The following is a 19,884-nucleotide window of genomic DNA, read 5'->3' on the forward strand; positions in this document are numbered from 1 at the left end:
GTCTGTCTCTGTGCCAGAGTGAAAAAAGGATTAAAAGTAGAAAACGTATTAAACTGAGATTTGGGAATGTATGTTGTTTGGATGTTTATTTTACCAGCAACTCCACTGCGATTAAAATGCCTTTTTTGAGAGAGACCTGCCTGTGCATACCACATAAAAAGAAACATTTTTGAATGAAAAAAGAAATTCCCCAAACACCTTTGAAATAAAAAAATGTATGCATTTTAGGCAATTTTTCCATAAAATGTGGGAAAATTTCTAATATTTAAACTTTACTGATTGGTCATGTTAATCAGTGGTGTCAGATGATCATTTTTGTAAAATGCAAGAGCAGCTAAGTAAAGCAAATAGATATCTGTGAAGTGTCCTGTATTAAGCATGCAGTGTGGAACTTATGTTTCCTCTTCCTGGTTTTGTAAGTTACGTTAATAAAGCAGATGCTTTCTCCAGGTTATGTCTGTTGATTCAGTGATTCAATATCATCGTGTCTTAAAGTCAGGATATTTTTGGTTGTTACAGAGGCTCTGGCCTCAGCTGATCAGACTTCATGTAGCCTTTGTGCATACGACACACTTCTTTCCTGTTCATGACACTTAGTCATTTTTGGACACAATGTTACATCACTACATTTCTCTGTCAGCCCCTCTTACCCCACCCTCTTCTTTAAGCTTCACTCTTTCCCAAGGCAGTCCTGACTGTAGTTCCACCAATCCCCTCCAACCGCACGCACGGACGCACACACGCACGGACGCACGCTTTTTTAACTGTCAACTTAGCTATCACACACTCTGTTAGCACTACATATGTATCACTTAACTGGTCCTTCTAAAGAATATAATGGCAGCTGCTGTGAAATAATGGAGGCCTTGTGCAGTTACAGGAGTTCAAACGCGTGCAGAGTTTTTAGTGGTCCTATAGCGCCATCTTGTGGTCAATAAGCAGAGGTGGGGCAAACAAAGTTACATAAAACAACCTCACAAGTTATCAGCTTGAATGAATTCTAAATCAACATAAAAAGCTAGTATTTGTTGATTGTTTTATCATTTAAACCTGTGATGATAAAAACAGACTCGGAGCAGAAACAGTGTGCCTCTGTCCTAGTCATAGAATGTCTGAAAATAGAACTGTATCCACCGGTGATTCCAGCACAAGAACTACTGAGGAACATAACACAAACAAGTTAGCCTACCGAGAATTTATCATCTGCCGTGTTGGTTGTTAAGCTGTGATATGAAAACTGGTGTTTGCAACGTTGACGCTCAGTTTGTTGGCCTTCCATTTGAACAAAATGAAGCTATGAATTTTTTGACATGGTGTCATTTAAGTTGGAGCTGAATCTGATAAAGTGTTCAGTATACATTAAATAATTTAGACCTTGCAGAGACTATTTGTTTGAGATTCAAAGTTGTTAAAACATGGGGGTGTTCATAGGTCACAGGCCAAAAGTAGTAGATTCATCCTGAAAGATCGCTCTGCTCTCCTATGAAACCAACACCAGTAATTTTCCAACCAGTGAGATTTTGGTGTGATGACATTGACCAACCGCTGCACAACAGTGCATGTTTTGTTTCTGAAAGAGAATTTCCACACATACAAACTATGTGACTTTAAACCCATAAGAACCCACCCATTTTCCTTAAAGGACTTAATGAGTTAAGGTCAGACATAAAGCTTTAATCGGAAGAGACTGGGGGAACTCAAAGTGCTTGTTACACTGGTGTCACCGTGGGTTCTTATGGGTTAAAGTCAACATTGATTGTTCTAATGTTTAATTAAACACTCTGATTTTCTGACCTTAAATAGATGTTTTGCATTGTCTTTACATACCCATAGGACCTTTTAGTGAAAGATTTCTTGCTTTAGATGGTAGGAGTGCACAGAGGTGTGGGATGGAATGTCATTTCCTTTGGAAAATTACTTTGTAAATGGCTAAACAAAAACCTCTTATCATGGTGCCACATACCTGTTTTTTTTTGTACACAGATCATTCAGCCATGAGATATGGCTAGTATACTAGTTTCTAAGGTCCAGAAACAACTTTTCAGCTTAATTTTGCAAATGTATTAATATGCTATAATGCAGGAATTACAGTTTTTCCTGTTTCATTTAGTCCTCGAGCAGTGCTATAAAACCAGTCTAAGCATTTACAATTTACAGGCAGAGTGCTACAGAACTTGTCATAACATGTGCCACACACATTTTCCTAAAAAATAGTTGACAGTTACAGCTGGCCCACACAGTAGAATTGCCTCTACTTACGGATTATTATAAAAAGCTGTTATTAAGCATTATGTTTCCCATAAAATGTATTAACCAGTGCACAGCAGAGGCTGTCATTTAGATGAGAAGCTGTTTACTCACTAAAACAACGGTCTTATCAACCTTTTGGAAATACATTACACTAAAAGACACCAGGCTTAGCACAGTAATGTGCATTTGTTGTGAATATATTGCACCAATACATTTTGAACACATGCAGACCTCATGTTTGACTAATCAGACCATTAAGCTTTGACTTCATAATGTAGCAGTTATACACAAGGATATCCCTTTAAGCACTTAAAGAAAAGCCGCTGAGAGTGACAGAAGTGTTTGTATCACTGGCAGTAACATGTTCCACTCTGCTTCTGCTTATTTGCTTCACACTTCTTCCTCCCTGCTGCACACAACAGTTTCACAAAGGAAGACAACGCAACTTACAACTCACTCAAACACTGTTCACATGTAGAATGTAACAGTTATTGAAACACACGGCAGTAAAAGCAGAGAAAACGCGCAGAGACGTGGCATTAAACTGCCAAATGATGATTGGACACCATGTGAAGGTATGTTCCCAACAGAGCAGACATGGCATTGTAGCTCTAGTTTGTGCAGATATGCTGCTGAAACTCAGCGGTTGTTAAAAGCAGCAGCTTAGCTCTCTCCCTGCTGTTAAATAATGGTGCTACCTGACTGGTGTGCTTTTTAGCCTTAGCTATTTAGCTCGCCATCTGGTCTGATGAGCTACTGTATGGTGAACATCAGGCTGTAATAAATCTGACTGACAGAAAAACAATCAGATTTTGCTATAATTTTATGGAAAACGACTGCTGTTTAATTTTAGTGTCCTGTGTTTTCTTTAGCATAAAAGCACTTGAAGCATGTTATTTTAGCAGTTGTTTATCTCCTACCCTGCTATCCCACTAAAGAGGTGGAAATGCTAACAAGTGCATTTACTCAAGCGCTGTTTTGAAGTACAGTTTTGAGGTATTCATGGACAAATATGTCCACTACATGCCCTTTTGTCATTCTCCATTAGTATGTAGAGATAATTCTCATCTTTATTTCTTGAAACCACTGGCTGATATTAACAGTATATAAAGCAGTTTAAACTAGCTCCTCCTTCACAGGCTACAGTGTTAAAATGCATTTTCATTCATTAATGTGTTAAAAATGGCCAATATAATTTTTCAGGGCCGGTGCTGATCTAGATGTACAATAGAAATCATTATTATTTGTAATTAGGTGGACCGAATGGAATGGATTTTCCATGCAGATGTTTTACTTGTATTTTTTTTATGTTATTCAACTTGATTTTGGGATCTTAGTAGTTACTGAGTTTTTGAAAATAGCTCCTGTCAGACATCAGCATGCTTATGTGCCACTGTGGCAGGAGAACACATTTCCTCTCTTTGTTGCAACAATTTTAAATGACCTGTCCTCAAACAGTACATCCACTAACTGCACTGACTGAATATCTATAGCTGCCTAACAGCCTCTTTTGTTTTTACCGTTTCATGTAAGTGAAGTCATAACATCTTGTTTAAGCATGCAAGTAGTTTTGCACAAGTTAAAACATTCTACATTATACAACAGGAGTGACTACACCCTTCAATACTGTACAGTTTCTTCCAAGTTGAACAATAATGTATTTGCTTCTGTGTAACATAAAATCTAACAGTTAAGATGCACTACATTAAAAATACAGGCCCCACAGTAGGAACTGAAGGCAACAAAGACCTTACAATCCTTTTTTTTTTTCAATGGTTCATATTTTAATCTTTATTTTTGGTAACGGGAATCAGTATTCCTCCTCGACATACCAGTGTTACACGCATTTCTGGAGAGATGTTCTGCTGCCAGTCTTTTTCATATGTGCTTTACTGTAGGAGCTGTGTTCTCTGCTTTTCTCTTTAAAATACCCCTGAAATGTTCTGTTTAATTCAAGTCAGTGGACCGGCTTGTCCAGTTTTCTGTTTTTTTTTTTTTTAGAAACTTTTGTGTGATTTTGGCAGTGTACTTTGGATCATGCCAGAATATTCCTCTTTTGCCAAGCATGTGCAGACAGGAAGCTGTCTTGTCAGCCAGTGTTTTTCAGAAGTGTCTATGATGCTATCTATAAAAGTCTATAAACGTATGCTTTATTCAGAACTGTGCATTGACAAGGGATTATTATCTTGACGACTAACCTTCATGCTGTTTTACACATTTTTTATGCCAAGTCTAAAGCAATAACCTGTCTGTTTTTAACAGCTATAATGTACAAACACTGCACTATCTGTTTTAGGATGGCCACTGTGGCCATGATACTATGTATGCTGGAGTGAATGTAGCATCAACTCACTGTCTAGTTGAACATTAAAATACTATAAATGCACCATCATATCTACTTACAAACTTTGTATTTTAGTATTGCTGACCTGTAAAATAAACAATTTGAAACACACACACACACACACACACACACACACACACACACACACACACACACACACACACACACACACACACACACACACACACACGAGCAGCTGAGATGACAGCAACTGCAGAAGCATGTGTGGTTGAACACTGGCTGCTGACTGGACTGGCAGTGGTGGGGGCAGTTCATGGCAGACCTCTGCAGCAGGCTGGAGGGCTGTGACACCTATTTTTAGCCCCCTGAACACCCTCGTATCACAACAGCTGTCCCCACATCTCTTGTCTGTCCGCCATCAGGAATAGCTGGCCTATCAGAGTTCTCCCTCTCTCCTGAGCCACGCTGTCTTACTCTTCGTGTCTCATTTGCTCCTCGATCAGATCTCCTTCATGTCAGTCAGTTTTTGTTTTGATCGGTGACGTCTGGGGTTCTACTAGGACACAAGAGTTTGGAACTGCTTCACTTACAGGTAGAACAATTTGAAATGACTATTAAATTAAAAGTGGGGGAGTGGAAAGTCGATGACAAGCATGCGGTCTCCAGGCTCCACAGCCGGTGAAACTATTTTTAGGCTAGAGTTAGCTGAAGGGGGCAGCTTGTGTGGTTTTCCAATTGAAAGTGGTATTTTACTAAAGTAGATTTTGTGTCTTTGTGACAGTTCCTCTTTTTCTAACTTGATGTTAATCAAAAACAGTGGTGGAACCTAAAGTAGAGTAGTAAAGTAAAGATGTTCCAGAATGTGTTCAGGTGCTTGAAGAGGTTGTCTACATGTTAGTGTCATGGATTGGATACAGTGAAAACTCATCTGCTAACGGGAATTGAGACTGTGTGCAGCAACCAGTAACATAAAACTTCCCAATAACGTGATAGTTTGGCCATTTTAAATGTAATAAAGTCAATAAGTAAGAACTCACCAATAATGTAATAAAGTTTTTGAGCCAGTAGCGAAATAATTTTATGTCAATAATGTAATAAGTTAATATGTTAATGGCCTAGCACTGAAAAAATCATTTGAAAATGTCATAACTGCAGTCCAATAATGTGATAATTGGACTGCATTTCTGCTCATCAAAAACAGGTGTAGTGGACGGCATGTTGGTCAGATCCATTCATCAAGGATACGTCCCATGCAGCTCTCATACTTCTTAACTATGATTGTAAGAGCCAATTTCAGAATTACTGTTAAAAAAATCTTTATTTAGATTATTGTTAATTTGCTTAGATATGTAAATTGATATTTTTATGAATGGAGGAATATGAATTCATCCATTCTTGTGAAGTGTATTTGGTCGTTAGATCACTGTGTGGAATGTGCTAGAATTCAGGAATAGAACAGTGGTCATGTGACCTGCATGTGTTTGCTCAGTGTTAGATGAAAACGTAACAATTGAAGTTGATACTGTAAGAATGCATGTATCATTTTAAAATTTTTATTTTCTGGATAGAAACTGACACACACACTCCCTCACACACTCCTATACAGGATTGCTTAGAGGAGCATGATGAGGTGACTGGGTTTTATTTCCTGAAGAGAGACCATGTAGAAATGTTACATGCAGAGAGTGAAATACTTCCTTTTGCAGGACCCACATTTGACCACTAGATGGCAATGGAGGGGCTAATTCATGTCAAGCTAGTAAAGTCATGTGACTAGCCTGATTAGACTTTTAGACGTCGAACGTGTTGGTAGGTAAATAATTCTCTAAGTTACGACAGTTAACACCTTTCATTTTGTGGAATCCTTGTTCATACATTCTCATGTAATTGAGAAAAATTAAAGTTCCTGGCTTAACCTAAATAAAAAATGAAACGTAGGTCCGTAATGCCAAAATAAAAGCTTGATGAACAATGTGTGTGAACCCACTGAACCTGTCAGCCTGCTTTATTATGAAATTTCAACTTTATCCTCCTAAGACCTAAGCTTTGGTTGGGCTTGCATTTTAGATTTATTCCAGTTATTTGGGATAAGGAGTAACCAATAAATAAAGCAATCGGATAATATCTATCTGTTTATTAAGTTTATTGTGTTTATTATACTTATATTTATATTACATTTATATGGTTATTATTATTGTTATTATTACTATTATTATTGTTAGCAACGATACGCTCTTTAAAAAAAAGAAAGCCCATATATGTGGACGCCAGGTCATAGGAACTTAACAGTACATTGGACCTGTATATTGTATACTTTCTTTTTATTTAGTAGGTTTGCTGGTTATATTGTCCTCTATAAAGAGTTGAAAAATTGAATAACTTTAATACTTTTGCAGGTATTTTACAAACAGTGTTTATCCTCTGCTGCATCATTTTGGTTTGCAAAGAACATTGACACAGACAAATGTCTGCAATACCATACTCAAGGCACTGAAGGGGTGAGTGTGAGAGAGTGATGAGTCCGAAGCTAGAAATTGAAGCTGCAACTATAGAGGAATAAAGTTGATGAGCCATAGAATGAGGATATGGGAAAGAGTAGTGGAGGCTCAACTAAGGGCAGAAGTGAGCATTTGTGAGTAGCAGAATGGTTTCATGCCTAGAAAGAGTACTACAGATGTAGTATTTACTTTGAGGATGTTGATAGAGAAGTACAGAGAAGGTCAGAGGGAGCTCCATTGTGTCTTTGTAGATCTAAAGAAAACATATGACAGGGTGCTGAAAGAGGAACTGTGGTATGGGATGAGGAAATCTGGAGTGGCGGAGAAGTATGATAGAGTGGTACAGGACATGTATGAGGGCTTTAAGACAGTGGTGAGGTGTGCTGTAGGTGTAACAGAGGAGTTCAAGGTGGAGGTGGAACTACATCAGGGATCAGATCTGAGCCCCTTCTTGTTTGCTGTGGTGATGGCCAGCCTGACAGATGAGGTTAGACAGGAGTCTCCATGAACTATGATGTTTGCAGATGACACTGATCTATAGTGAGAGCAGGCAGCAGCTGGAGGAAAATCAAGAAAGGTGGTGGTATGGCCTGGAAAGGAGTGGAATGAAGGTTAGCCACAGCAAGACAGAATACATGTGTATGAATGAGAGGAACCCAAGTGGAAGAGTGAGGTTTCAGGGAGTAGAGATAAGGAAAGTAGAGGATTTTATGTACTTGGAGTCAACAGTCCAGAACAATGAAGAGTGTGGAAAATGATGAAGTGTGTGCAAGCAGGTAGAAACAGGTGGAGGAAAGTGCTGATGTGAGTGTGATAAAAGAGTATCTGTAAGAATGAAAGGAAAGGTTTCCAAAACTGTGGTGAGACCAGCAATGTGTGATTTAGAGACTGTGGCCTGGAGAAGACAGGAGCCAGAGCTGGACGTAGCAGAGATTAAAATGTTGAGGTTCTCTTTGGGAGTGACCAGGATGGATACGATCAGGAATGAGTACATCAGAGGGACAGCACATGTTAGATGTTTTAGAGATTCAGCCAGAGAGGCCCAACTGTTTGGTGGTTTGGACATGTACAGAGGAAGGAGAGTGAATATGTCAGTAGAAGAATACTGCTTGTTGAACTGCCAGGCAGGAGGCCTAGAGGAAGACCACAGAAGAAGTTTATAGATATAGTGAAAGAGGAGGACATAAAGATAGTTGGTGTGAGAGAAGAGGATGCAGAGGACAGGGTTAGATGGAAGGCGATGACTCACTGTGGTGACCCCTGAAGAGAAAAGCTTGGAAAGAAACAAAAAATAGTAGTCTTTATTTATGCAGTAGCCTACTGATGAAAGACAGGTTCTCTGCTACCACATGGTGTTAATGAATAACTTTTATGCATATTAGCTGCAGATATCAGATATTGCGCTTTCTTGATTCCAAACAAACAGAGTTTGCTACAGTTTGAATTCCACAGAATGCCATGCAGTCACCACTGTGACCTGTGTTACAAGCATTTTTCTTACTGCCTGAAGGTGTATGTTTGCAGTTTCACTGTAGAGCTGCATAAATAACACTGTATTAAAATCTGTAATGAATTCACACCCAACCTTTGCATTAAAAGATCTCACACTTTAGTGACAGGAGTTACATCCACAGTTACAACCTATAGTCCAAACAGCAGTCTCTACTGTGCAAGAGTCTGCACTCTCTAAGACTGAAGAAGTCATGTCAGGTCAGGAACACACCAGAGGTATACTGGTCATTTTCGTTATGTTGATGAACTCACTCTCAGCGCCTTGAAAACAAAAGTTCTTTGGTTGCACAAACTTAGTTGTTTCCCCACACACTCTACTCATTAGATTTGACTCCTTGCAACTTCCTGTTCCCCAAAATGAAATTCAAGTTAAAGAGTTGCCATTTTAACACACTGAAGGAGATCTACAGCAAGTGAACGAAGTGTGGTACTTGACACACTTGCTGATTTCTGGGGAGCATTTCAAATGTGGCAGGAAGCAGTATATTACACCTCTAGGTAACAACCTTGAAGGGACTGGTGATCAAATTGACTCAAGTTTGGCAGTGCAGTGGGTAGCACAGCTCGATGATCCTGGGTTCATTCCTGGGGTCTTTCAATGTGGAGTGTGTGTTCTCACTGTGCGGGTTCTCACTGGGTGCTCTGGCTTCCTCCTACAGTCCAAAGACATGGTAACCTGTCCAGGGAGAACCCTGCCTTCTCCCTAAGTCAGCTGTAATAGACTCCAGCAACCCCTGCCACCTCCTCCCCACCCCAACCCATAGCAACCCTATAGTACAAATTAATGTACAAATTAATTAGACATGTTCAAGGCTTTTGAATTACCTCTCAGATTTACAGTGTAAAGTTAGGAAATTTCCTTTTGTTTAAATCATTTTTATTTGTAACATATAAGAGGTGTGTTCGAACAATGCAACTACTATAACTGACATTGCCTGTTTTGTGTTTATTTTTTTTCCCGAAAACTGGAAGGTATTGATCTACAGGTAAAATGTGTATATATATATATATATATATATATATCATGGTAGAGACTGTGATTTGGTAGAATTGGAGTTTCAACCAGTAGAGATTGCGATCGTAATCTCTACCAGTAGAAACTACAATTCTACCAGTAGAGATTTGTCAGGGCTAAGGTTAGACTTTTAAGGTTAGGGTCAGGGTTCAAGGCAGGGGTCAGATTAAAAGGTCAGGGTCAGTTAAGGTTAGGGTCAGGGGTCAAGGCAGGGGTCAGATTAAAAGGTCAGGGTCAGTTAAGGTTAGGGTCAGGGGTCAGGGCAGGGGTCAGATTTAAAGGTCAGGGTTAGTTAAGGTTAGGGTCAGGGCAGGGGTCAGATTTAAAGTTCCATCTCTACTGGTAGAGATTACAATCGCAAACGCTACTGGTAGAGACTCCAATCGCAATCTCTACTGGTAGAAACTCCAATTCTACCAAATCGCAGTCTCTACCCTGACATATATATGTGTGTGTGTGTGTGTGTGGCAAATTGTTCAATTCAGGTGTAACGAAGGATTGTAACATCTCGTAACGATTCACAGTGACAGTGATTGAGATCCCCTGTTCATTTTCCAAAAAAGTAGGTCCGATGCTCCCATGTAATGAAACAGCACACCATACTGTCACCTTACTAGCGTGTAAAGGGCTCTCATGAACTTCATTAGGATTTGTGTATGCCCAGTAACAGTAGTTCTGCTTATTCACGTAACCTGTGAGATGAAAATGGGCCTCATCTGACATTTATAACTTGCTTAGAAATTCATCGTCATTGTTTATGTTTGTTATCATTGTTGACAGAATTCTAATCGCAGCTGGTAATCATTTTCCTTCGGTTGTTGCACTATATGCAGCTTGTATGGACGAAATTTCAAATCTAAAGTAAGAATTCTGCGAACACTCTCCTGGGACATTTCAACTGCAGCTGCTTGCTTACGAATAGAACGCAGTGGGCTCCGTAAGACAGACTCGCGTACAACATCAATGTTCTGTGGAGTACAAGCACTTCTTGGTCATCCTGTTGGTTTCTTCTTGAGGGCAGATCCAGTCTCTTTAAAGTTATTAATCCAACATTTTATCGCGTGTTTTGATGGAACAGCACCATGACATCCTAAGTTCTAAAAATGTTGGAACTCCCTCTGCACAGCTGTCAAACTATCACCGTTTTTATAAAACATTTTTATGGTTAACGCACAATGTTGCCCGTTCCACTGATCCATGGTTACTAAAATGGGGATGTGTTTACTTGCTCAAGGTCACTGTCTCGCAGTGCTGCCACTTGCTCATGTCTGCCAATACGCACTTCAAAAATTCCCGTTTTTTGAGTCACCCTGTGTGTGTGTGTTTATATATATGTATGTGTTTATATACATATATATATATGTATATATATATATATATATATATATATATATATATATATATATATATATATATATATGTATGTGTATACACACACATATATATATATATATATATATATTCACTTGAAAGCATTTTGCAGTGATTTTTTTGCTTTTTTACACAAAAAAACTTTTGAACATGGAACATAACCTACCTTAGAGTTCAAAGAAGCCTTTAAGCTTTGAAGCTTATAGTTTGCTAGGCTTGGACCTAACCCTAACCCTTGTGGTGGCTAATAATGCAGTGTGACTGAGTAGATGTCTGAAGCATGTTTGCCATGATCTATCTATGGGGATAAAGAGGAATGAATGAAAAGTTCCTGATTGTTTGGATAGACAGATAAAATACTCAACATTATGACCATACAGTTGTCTCTAAGCAGTTTAAAATAATTCTGTACATTATTTTTAGATGATGGCGTTGGCCTACAGCCGTGATCACAAGTATGCTCTGAAGTGGAAACTACATCCAAGTCAAAGGCCAGAGTCTAAGACTTGACCATGTTCAAATGTCTAAAAAGCTTCTTTAAATATTGTCAAAAAATCCCAAGGAGAAGTTGAGATTCAAGGGCAGCAGGATTTTATCATTGACAGAAAATCCAGGAGTTGTTCTTAGCAGTGATAGCACTACGAGAAAAAAACAGAGATACTGATCTTTGCATCGTCTTTTATGCTGTGAAAGTTGGTCATTTTTTCCACTTCTATGGGGCGTATTTGTAGAGACAGTATTGACATCATTCTACTTTTCTAAATCTGTTGGTCAGATCTTGACATCAGGTTATCATATTTCACCATTAGATCACACCCGAAGAGGACATGCACACTAGGTTATCATTAGGTCGTGTTTTAAAGAGAGCATGCCCAGACATGTTCACACTTTGCCTACTATTCTGAGACAGGATTCATGGTAATTATACCTTTATGTATTGTTGTGATTCTGATACACCTCTTTTAAAAGTTATATTTACTTAAGTTTACACCATTATATTTGAGTACTCTTTATATCATTATGTTAAAAGCATGTGATCTGTCTGTACTGTCTGTGTGAAAGATATGTGACATCTTGTAATGTGTGAGATGGTATTGTGACAAACACAATCCCATCAAAGCATCAGTCATTACTAGAATATTCATCACTATATATTCTACACACGTTTAACTCTATTCTTCAGTCTAATAGCATTTGCCATAACTATATCATCATTTATTTTTTGCAAATCATACCCCAAAATACTACACTACAGCACCACCCTTACATTTGGCATTTTGTTTTTGCTTTTTGAAAAAACAATGCCACGGTCAAAATCAACTCACTGCTTTGCTTATATACTTGACATCAAGAGTGGGTTGATTATCTGTGATTTGTTTTTACAAGGCCTTTGTCTTTTTGGTAGGTGGCATGCTTTTGTAATTCGTATTTTCATTTCTGTAGACCTGCTTCAGTCTCTTATTCATTCTCAACTGTTGAAAATTCAATTGAATATTCAGTGTTTCACGTTACTTAAAGATCACTGTTTCTCTTCATCTGTCTATGTGTAATCTGCCCACATTTCCTCTCCTAGCTCCCCTCCACCTCCTCCTCCTCCTCCTCTTGCTGTCATCCCATACATCACAGCCTATGACAGCAGATCAGACAACATGGCATTCTCATCTCGGTTTTCCTTCTGGGAGCAAAAGGGAAGTCTCATTTTGACATTTTATACACCGCTCTTACACTGCATGGTGTTTCAAAGTGTATTGACGTGCTTTCCTAATGTGCCTGTGACACTACAAGTATTAATGCTATTCACTCAGTATTGCAGTGTGGTAGCTACCCATTTGCTCTGACTTTGTGCCACCTTTGCCATTTTCTGGATACTTAAACCAAACACTTCCAACGCAGTGAGTGCATCAGGTTTTACTTCCAGTAGGACAGTGTTTGTATCTCAAGTTGGAGATGTTGCACTTGAGAAGTTACTTTTATACACGTGACTCCAGGGATTTTTTGCATGTTTTAAAGCTTGCATGGTGTGTAATGAACAGCAGTTTCATGTGCTGTCAAGGTTTTGATTTGGCTCCCTGTTTCACCTGAACACATTTAGATCAAAGACGAGAACAAGCCAGGCAGCAAAAGTGTAAGTAAATGATGTCCTTTATGGTTGGGATGCATAGTTTCTGGTCATCAGAGTCTTGTTAGAGCTGTATTACTAACAGTCAAGTCTTGTTTGTAAATAAGACTTGAGTGTCGTTTTTTTTTTTTTGCATATTATCAGTATTGTTTTAGATAGAACTTCATTATATATATTTGACTTGACCAAATATTGGGCCATTTGTTCGTATTATAAATCTCTCACTTTTTTATGAGAATTGCTTGTACGAGTGTTTTGAGGATGGATTTAGACAAAAAATATTTTCATACACACAAATTTATTCTAAACACACAGCATGATGAATTCCACACATCAGGACATGTTCATTAAATGAATGAATGGATGCCAAACATTTGTACTTTTTCTCTTTCATTTACTACAATTTTACCCAAGAATGAGATAAATTCTTTGAAGTTTTGAAGTTTGCCTATAAATCAGTGACAGCACTGGTTTTAGGCCACCTGAAAAAAGCGTGTTACTGTGACAAGTTCTCTTTACCTATGTCACTTAAGAGCAGATCAGTTCATACCGTGGATCTTGCACTAATCCTGTTGGCTTGAGGATTAATTAAAATCCAAGAAGATTTTAATTAATCCTGTGAAAGAAGATACTAAAGTTTGTTTAATAACCAACTTCATTGTCTAATGTTGCATTAAGGTTAATCCGCTTGTCTGTTTGAGTTAAAAATAGTGTTATGCTCTTATGTCTTAAGGGTCTGCCTACTTTTTAGATGTATTACGTGCAGACACGCTCAGTTCTGTGTGACATATCAACATTGTGATTGTTGTTAGTATAAAGGCAAGATATTTGGATTTTTACTCATTATTCCGTCCTTATAACTTCTGTCTTTCCTCTCTGTGAGTAGTCGGACAGTGATGGGCTTTCCAGTCGGGCCAAGTCAGTACCAGCACTAGATCCTGGCAGAGGGTTTTTCCGGGCAAAAAGTCCTCCATCAGTTTCCCCAGCAGAGTTAGCAGCCCGGGCCAGGAGTCCTTCCCCACCACAAGTCAGGACACCTGTTAAAGTTCCAGAGCGTTTCAAAAGTCCTGAGACACTGCCAAAGACAGCAGCACAATTTAGGAGTCCTGAACCTCCACAAGCTCCTTTGAGTCCAAAGCCAGTTCTTACCAGTAAGCAAGAACAAAATGGCACAGTAGCCAAAAGCATGGTCAATGGTAGAGCAAATGGTAATATGAACCATCCAGGCACCAGCACCAACCAGGTGGAAAGTACAGATGACCAGGGTCTGACACGTAAGAAGGTAGTAAAGGTGGTTCGTCGTGTTGTCAGGAAGGTCCTACCCACAGAAGAGGAAGAGACCACTGTACCAACACAAAACACAGACAAAGCTCCAGAAGCAACCAAACTTTCTGCCGAGCCCGTTAAAGGAGTGGCAGCCCCATCTTCAGTGTCCAAGGCTCACGTGATGTCAGGATTCTCTTTTAAACATGACGTCATCAAAACAGAGGAAAGTGAGGACATTTCAAGAGGACTGACAAATCTTATGATTAGAGGAAGGGCAAGGGAGCCCCGTCCACGAATATGCAAAGAAGAACGACCAGAAAAACTAGAGCTGGAAAAGGCAAAAGAGAAGAAAGAGAAAAATTATGAACCAGAGGAGACAAAAGAGGAGGATAAAACCACCCCAAAATCACAGTACGTGATAAAACCTGCAAGCTGTGTTCCAGTTGTAAAGGAAGTCCTCTCTCCTGTGGTTGCTCCAAACACAACGAACACAGCTTCTGTGGGCTCAGCACCAGCTTCTTCCAAACCAACTCATTCCAGACCTTTATCTCTCCCATCAGTTGTGGGCTTTATCCCAACTCCCAAATCCACACCATTGGCTCCACCTTCTGGCTTCATACCTGAACTCAGTACAGCTGCCACTGTGAAACCCACCACAGCAACCCCCAAATCTTCCTCCCTCTCTTCTTCATCACGTTTCATCCCAGCCCCTAAATCCTCTTCAACTGCAAATCCTGTGAACCCTGATTGTCCACGTCTCAATCCTGGTCCACTGTCTCCCCTTCTGCAGTCAGTCCTGTTCAGCAACCTGCTATCAGCCAACAAGAGGTACAGTGTCCACAATCTGCATGTCAGGCCAGCATTTTGGACTTGGCGTGGAAAATGCTTAACGACTTGAAATGCATGTTTCAAATAAAAGAGCACTGGTGTGGTTTGCTAATAGGCACCACTTACATGCGTAACCTCATTGTGCACAGTTCTTAAGTCACTTGACAGCTGTGAAAGATAAAAATAAGAAGCGTATATTGTACTTTGTTATTGCAACATTCTTAATAATATCAAGGGAAAAGTTACTAAGAACATCTTTTCCTATTTAACTTATAGTGACAGGGCCAAATGATGGTGAGGTCAGTTAGTTTAATAATTAATTGGTTTACATTTCTCTATTATTTAGTCTAGAACAAGAAAGCATCTCCTTATTAACGAGTGTAGTGTTGAAAATTCACACCCAATGGCCAGAAGTAGGAGAGACAGCAGCCTGCACTGCACGCTAACCTCGTCAGCTAATAGTCAATAATAAATCAAGCAAGCAAACAAATAGACTCAAGTCAGGCTCAGGTCTCATATTTGCAGCTAGTTATTTTAGATGCTAAGTTAAATTAAAGACCGATAGCCTGCCATAACACTTTGAGTCTTTGTGTCATGATTCAATGCAAAATTTATTGTCGATTCAAAGCAATTTTTCAATAAAATGAAGGGTTGCCCCACAATTTTGGATCCTCCTGTTCACTGTGTGCCAGACTGGTGATGTCTGTTCTTTCCTTCTGAACTTTACATGAAACATACCAGACAGTTAAGCAAGCTGATTTTGATGATAGTTGTTGTCTGACTAAATGACAAAAAATAAAAATCCTTCATCTCTTATCTGGACTGCAAAAATTAATCTTTAACATTTGTGAATTGATTCAGTCATGGAAGATAAGGATTGTCATTTTAAATCGTTTTATTCTTAGTATAAATATTTGTTGTCCATGTTCAGGTCACAATTTCTACTTGACCAACACTCTTCAACAAGATGTCTGTAAAATAAGAGTTTAAATGTTGGTTTACTGGGATAAACACTTTATAATGACCCTGTTGGTTTTGTATTATTACTCCTCTTTGGACAACTACACAGATATACAAAAACTGTGTATTATAGACCCTTTATTTGTTTACAAACATTGTGACGTTTTTTGTGGGCGGGGCTTATGCTGGAGGCAAAAGCGGAGCGAGAAGTCAAGCGGGACTGGGAGTATATAGTTTGCGCTGGGAGTTTGCGCTGCAAACTCGAGCATTTTTAACCTGTTAAACTTCAGTGTACTGCCGGCGGTACCCTTACTAATTTGCATAGGAATTTAAAGAATGTCCGAAAGCTGCAAACGCGATTATATAAACACTATACGCCAATGGAAAGCTTAGATTCTCATGAATCTGTCGGTATAAACCACTTTCAGATGTGATTACCACAGCAGGTAATATAAACACATTTGTCCGATAAACAACGAATATCCATCCATCCTTTCTCTGTACACGGCTTCAACGTACACAGCGCGACTCACATTTCCGGGTTCATTATTACACACAGATGAAAATATTCCACAAAAACGGCCATAATCCAACCTTGGACATCCAGACGACACAAGCCAGTAAACTATTTTGTCCAAAACATGTCTTGAAGTCTGTATATAATCCACAAATCGGTCGTTTTCAAGGAAATGCACCTCGCGATGTGCGTCCAATATTCCCTGTATTTCTCGTCATATTTAACGGGTTATTGTTTTTGATTGTATTTTTTTCTGTGTCTTGTTGTGTCCTTGTTCTTATGGTGTGTGTATTTGGACCCGGTGTCGGGAATAAAGCTGAACTGAATTGAATTGAATATTTTTTTTATTTACAAATAGAATATTAGCGATTTTTTGTACTGAAAATGGCTGGAATTGACTGCAGCTGATCGTCTCTGTCCAGTCTTTTCGCCTCAGTATTTAACCACAACTGTCTTCGTTCCCTCTGAGCACGAGTGTTCGGTGGAATCCTATAAAACTTTAATTTGCGTTCGCCAATGTCATTCCTCCTATTATGGCATCCAAAAACACAGCAGGACGACATTTTAGAAAAGTTGATAGAGCCTAGTCCCTCAGTCTTTCGCCTTTCGGTCACGGCCGCGGCTTCCTCTTTTGCCTCCAGCTAAAGCTGTGACGTCATTCGTGACGTGGGTCATTAAAGGGTCTATATGTTGTTTTGGATATAATCTGCCAGGATGTCTTCTTTATGTTATCTTTAATGTTTGGGGACTGAACAAGTCCTCTATTATTAACTGTTTATGATTATTGATTATTGTTATTGCTATTGGGCACACCTACAGTAGGTGTGGAGGGAAATGGAAGCAATGTTAATTCTTTAACACAGTTTGTCACCCTGAATTTTCACGTCACTCATTTCCTCACAAACCTTTGGTTTTGGTCTCAAAATCGAACGTTGTTTGATTGTTGTTGAAGCTTCTATGGTTTTGCAGATTTTAGAACTTGCTATTGTTGAGCCTGAAAGCCTTGTTGTGACTGAGTCTAGTGTCAAAACAAGCAGGATGACAGTTCTTCGTTTTTTCACCCTTTACATCTAACATAGAAGAATGTAGCTCATAAGCTTTGTTTATAAAGAGAGAATCCAAGCAGAGACTCCTTCACATGCTTAGGAGACTCATGTAGAGCCAAGTACTGTAATGCTACTTTGTGACTAGTGCAAATCTCCAGGAACTAAGCAGATGGAAGAATGGAACACGACACCAAGAAGCAGTTTTTCCCCAGTATTTTTGCTGAGTTGTTCAACTAAGACCTGGGTGTTGGTTTCTTTGAAAACAAATTCTAGGGCTGTACAGCAGCTCATGGTTAGCACTGTCACCTCACAGATCCCCAGTTTGTGTCCTGGCCTGGGCCTGGGATCTTTCTGCATGGAGTTTTCATGTGGGATTTCCCGGGCTCTCCGGCTTCCTCTCACCGTCCAAAAACATGCTGAGTTGATTCTAAATTGTCCATGAGTGTGATTGTTTGGCTCTATATATAGCACATTGATAGACTGGTGACCTCTCCAGGTATCCCCTGGGTCATTCCGTGTGGTTTCACCAGATGGTGGTTGCCGCACCATTTTCAAATTAGTCCTAAATTTGTATGCCATCAGATAGTCACAAAAGTACTTTCTATGCAAATTGTAGGCCTGTAGCTCTAATAGTTTCTGAGTTGTGGGGTCTGAAATTTTCAGAATTTGGGCTATAAAAAGCCTCGCCAGCATTTTTTGCATCTTTAAGTGGTTATTTCTCAGCCTCTAGACATACCAGAGAGCTGTGAGTTGGTAAACAAGGCCTCTGCATGTAGCTAGTGCCCCACAAACATCCTCAGGCGTATCCCTACACTCTGCAGGCCATGGGTTCTTGCTAAAAGTGCTAAAAATTAAGAAATACCTGCTCACAAGTGGTGTTTGGGACCTTAAAAGTACCAGAAATACTGCACAGAAGTGTTCTAACACCCCTGGGTTCCATTCTACACAAACTTGTGTGATAACTTAGCAAACTGGAGCTTTCTAGGTACCTCAGTTTGGAAAATATGAGCTCCCAAAGTTGGACGAGATTTTTAATTGGCTATTTTTGGTGGCAAAAATCTCAGTGTGGGACAGGTACCAGAGACCCCAAATTTATCTACAAGACAGTTCCATCTGTCTTCTATCACTGTACAAAAAAGCAGCAGGGTTATATTTGTAGTTACTGAGATATTCTTACTGAAAATGGCATGGGTAATGTCAAAATTCTTTTTTGCTTTTCAGTACTTTAAATTGGGATACAAGTATTAGTAGTCATTGCAATGGTAGTATTATGTATGTTTTGTTCTTTTTGAAATGTTAGTTGTTAAAGGTGACTACCTTCAAAAAGTGTAATGGACTTAGGTATACCCAAGTTATAACTTAGGTATAGGTTCTTTTGGTTGTAGCATGACTTTGTACAATTAAATTTAACATGTTTAAGCCCACTGCACTGATACTGTAAAATTCAACATTATTGTTTTTTTTTTTAATTAATCAACCATGAACTACTACAGAGCTCCCTGAATTCAAGTTAGTACATGTAATTTGTATGTGTATGTTATAATTACATGTATGCATTGCAAATGGGTGTCAACATGTCATGATATCTACAGGTATGGCTCTAAACTAGACCTTGTGACACAAAAAGGGCATTACGCTTTTTCCCTAGAAAGCTCCAGTTTGCTAAGTTATCACACAAGCTTGTGTAGAATGGAACCCAGGGGTGTTGGAACACTTCTGTGCAGTGTTTCTAGTACTTTTAAGGTCCCAAACACCACTCGTGAGTAGTATCTCTTAATTTTTTTAGCACTTTTAGCAAGAACCCATGGCCTGCAGAGTGTAGGCAAACACCTGGGGATGTTTGTGGGGCACTAGCTACATGCAGAGGCCTTGTTTACCAACTCACAGCTCTCTGGTATGTCTAGAGGCTGAGAAATAACCACTTAAAGATGCAAAAAATGCTGGCGAGGCTTTTTATAGCCCAAATTCTGAAAATTTCAGACCCCCACAACTCAGAAAACTATTAGAGCTACAGACCTACAATTTTGCATAGAAAGTACTTTTGTGACTATCTAATGGCATGCAAATTTAGGACTAATTTGAAAATGGTGCAGCAACACCCCCAAGGAATATCTGGTCATTTCACCTGGAATGACCCTCCTGCCTTCACCATAAGTCAGCTAGGATAGACCCCAGCCCCCCATGACCCTAATGAAGA

The 19,884-nt window shown here is 39.3% G+C and overlaps 1 protein-coding gene across 7 annotated transcripts in view; it reads left to right on the top strand.

Moving 5' to 3' along the window:
- LOC110968371 (unconventional myosin-XVIIIa-like) overlaps positions 1-19,884 on the top strand; it is a 247,258-nt gene that overhangs the window by 38,737 nt on the left and 188,637 nt on the right. The window contains exon 1 of one of the 7 annotated variants that reach the window (XM_051958144.1): positions 2,806-2,825. The exons of the other annotated variants lie outside the window; for them this stretch is intronic. The gene's annotated coding sequence lies outside the window, so the exon portion shown is untranslated. Of the gene's footprint in view, positions 1-2,805; positions 2,826-19,884 lie in introns of those variants that run through there. 7 annotated transcript variants of the gene reach the window in all.

This window comes from Acanthochromis polyacanthus, chromosome 13 (assembly GCF_021347895.1).
Source record: "Acanthochromis polyacanthus isolate Apoly-LR-REF ecotype Palm Island chromosome 13, KAUST_Apoly_ChrSc, whole genome shotgun sequence".
Classification (NCBI taxonomy): Eukaryota; Metazoa; Chordata; class Actinopteri; family Pomacentridae; genus Acanthochromis; species Acanthochromis polyacanthus.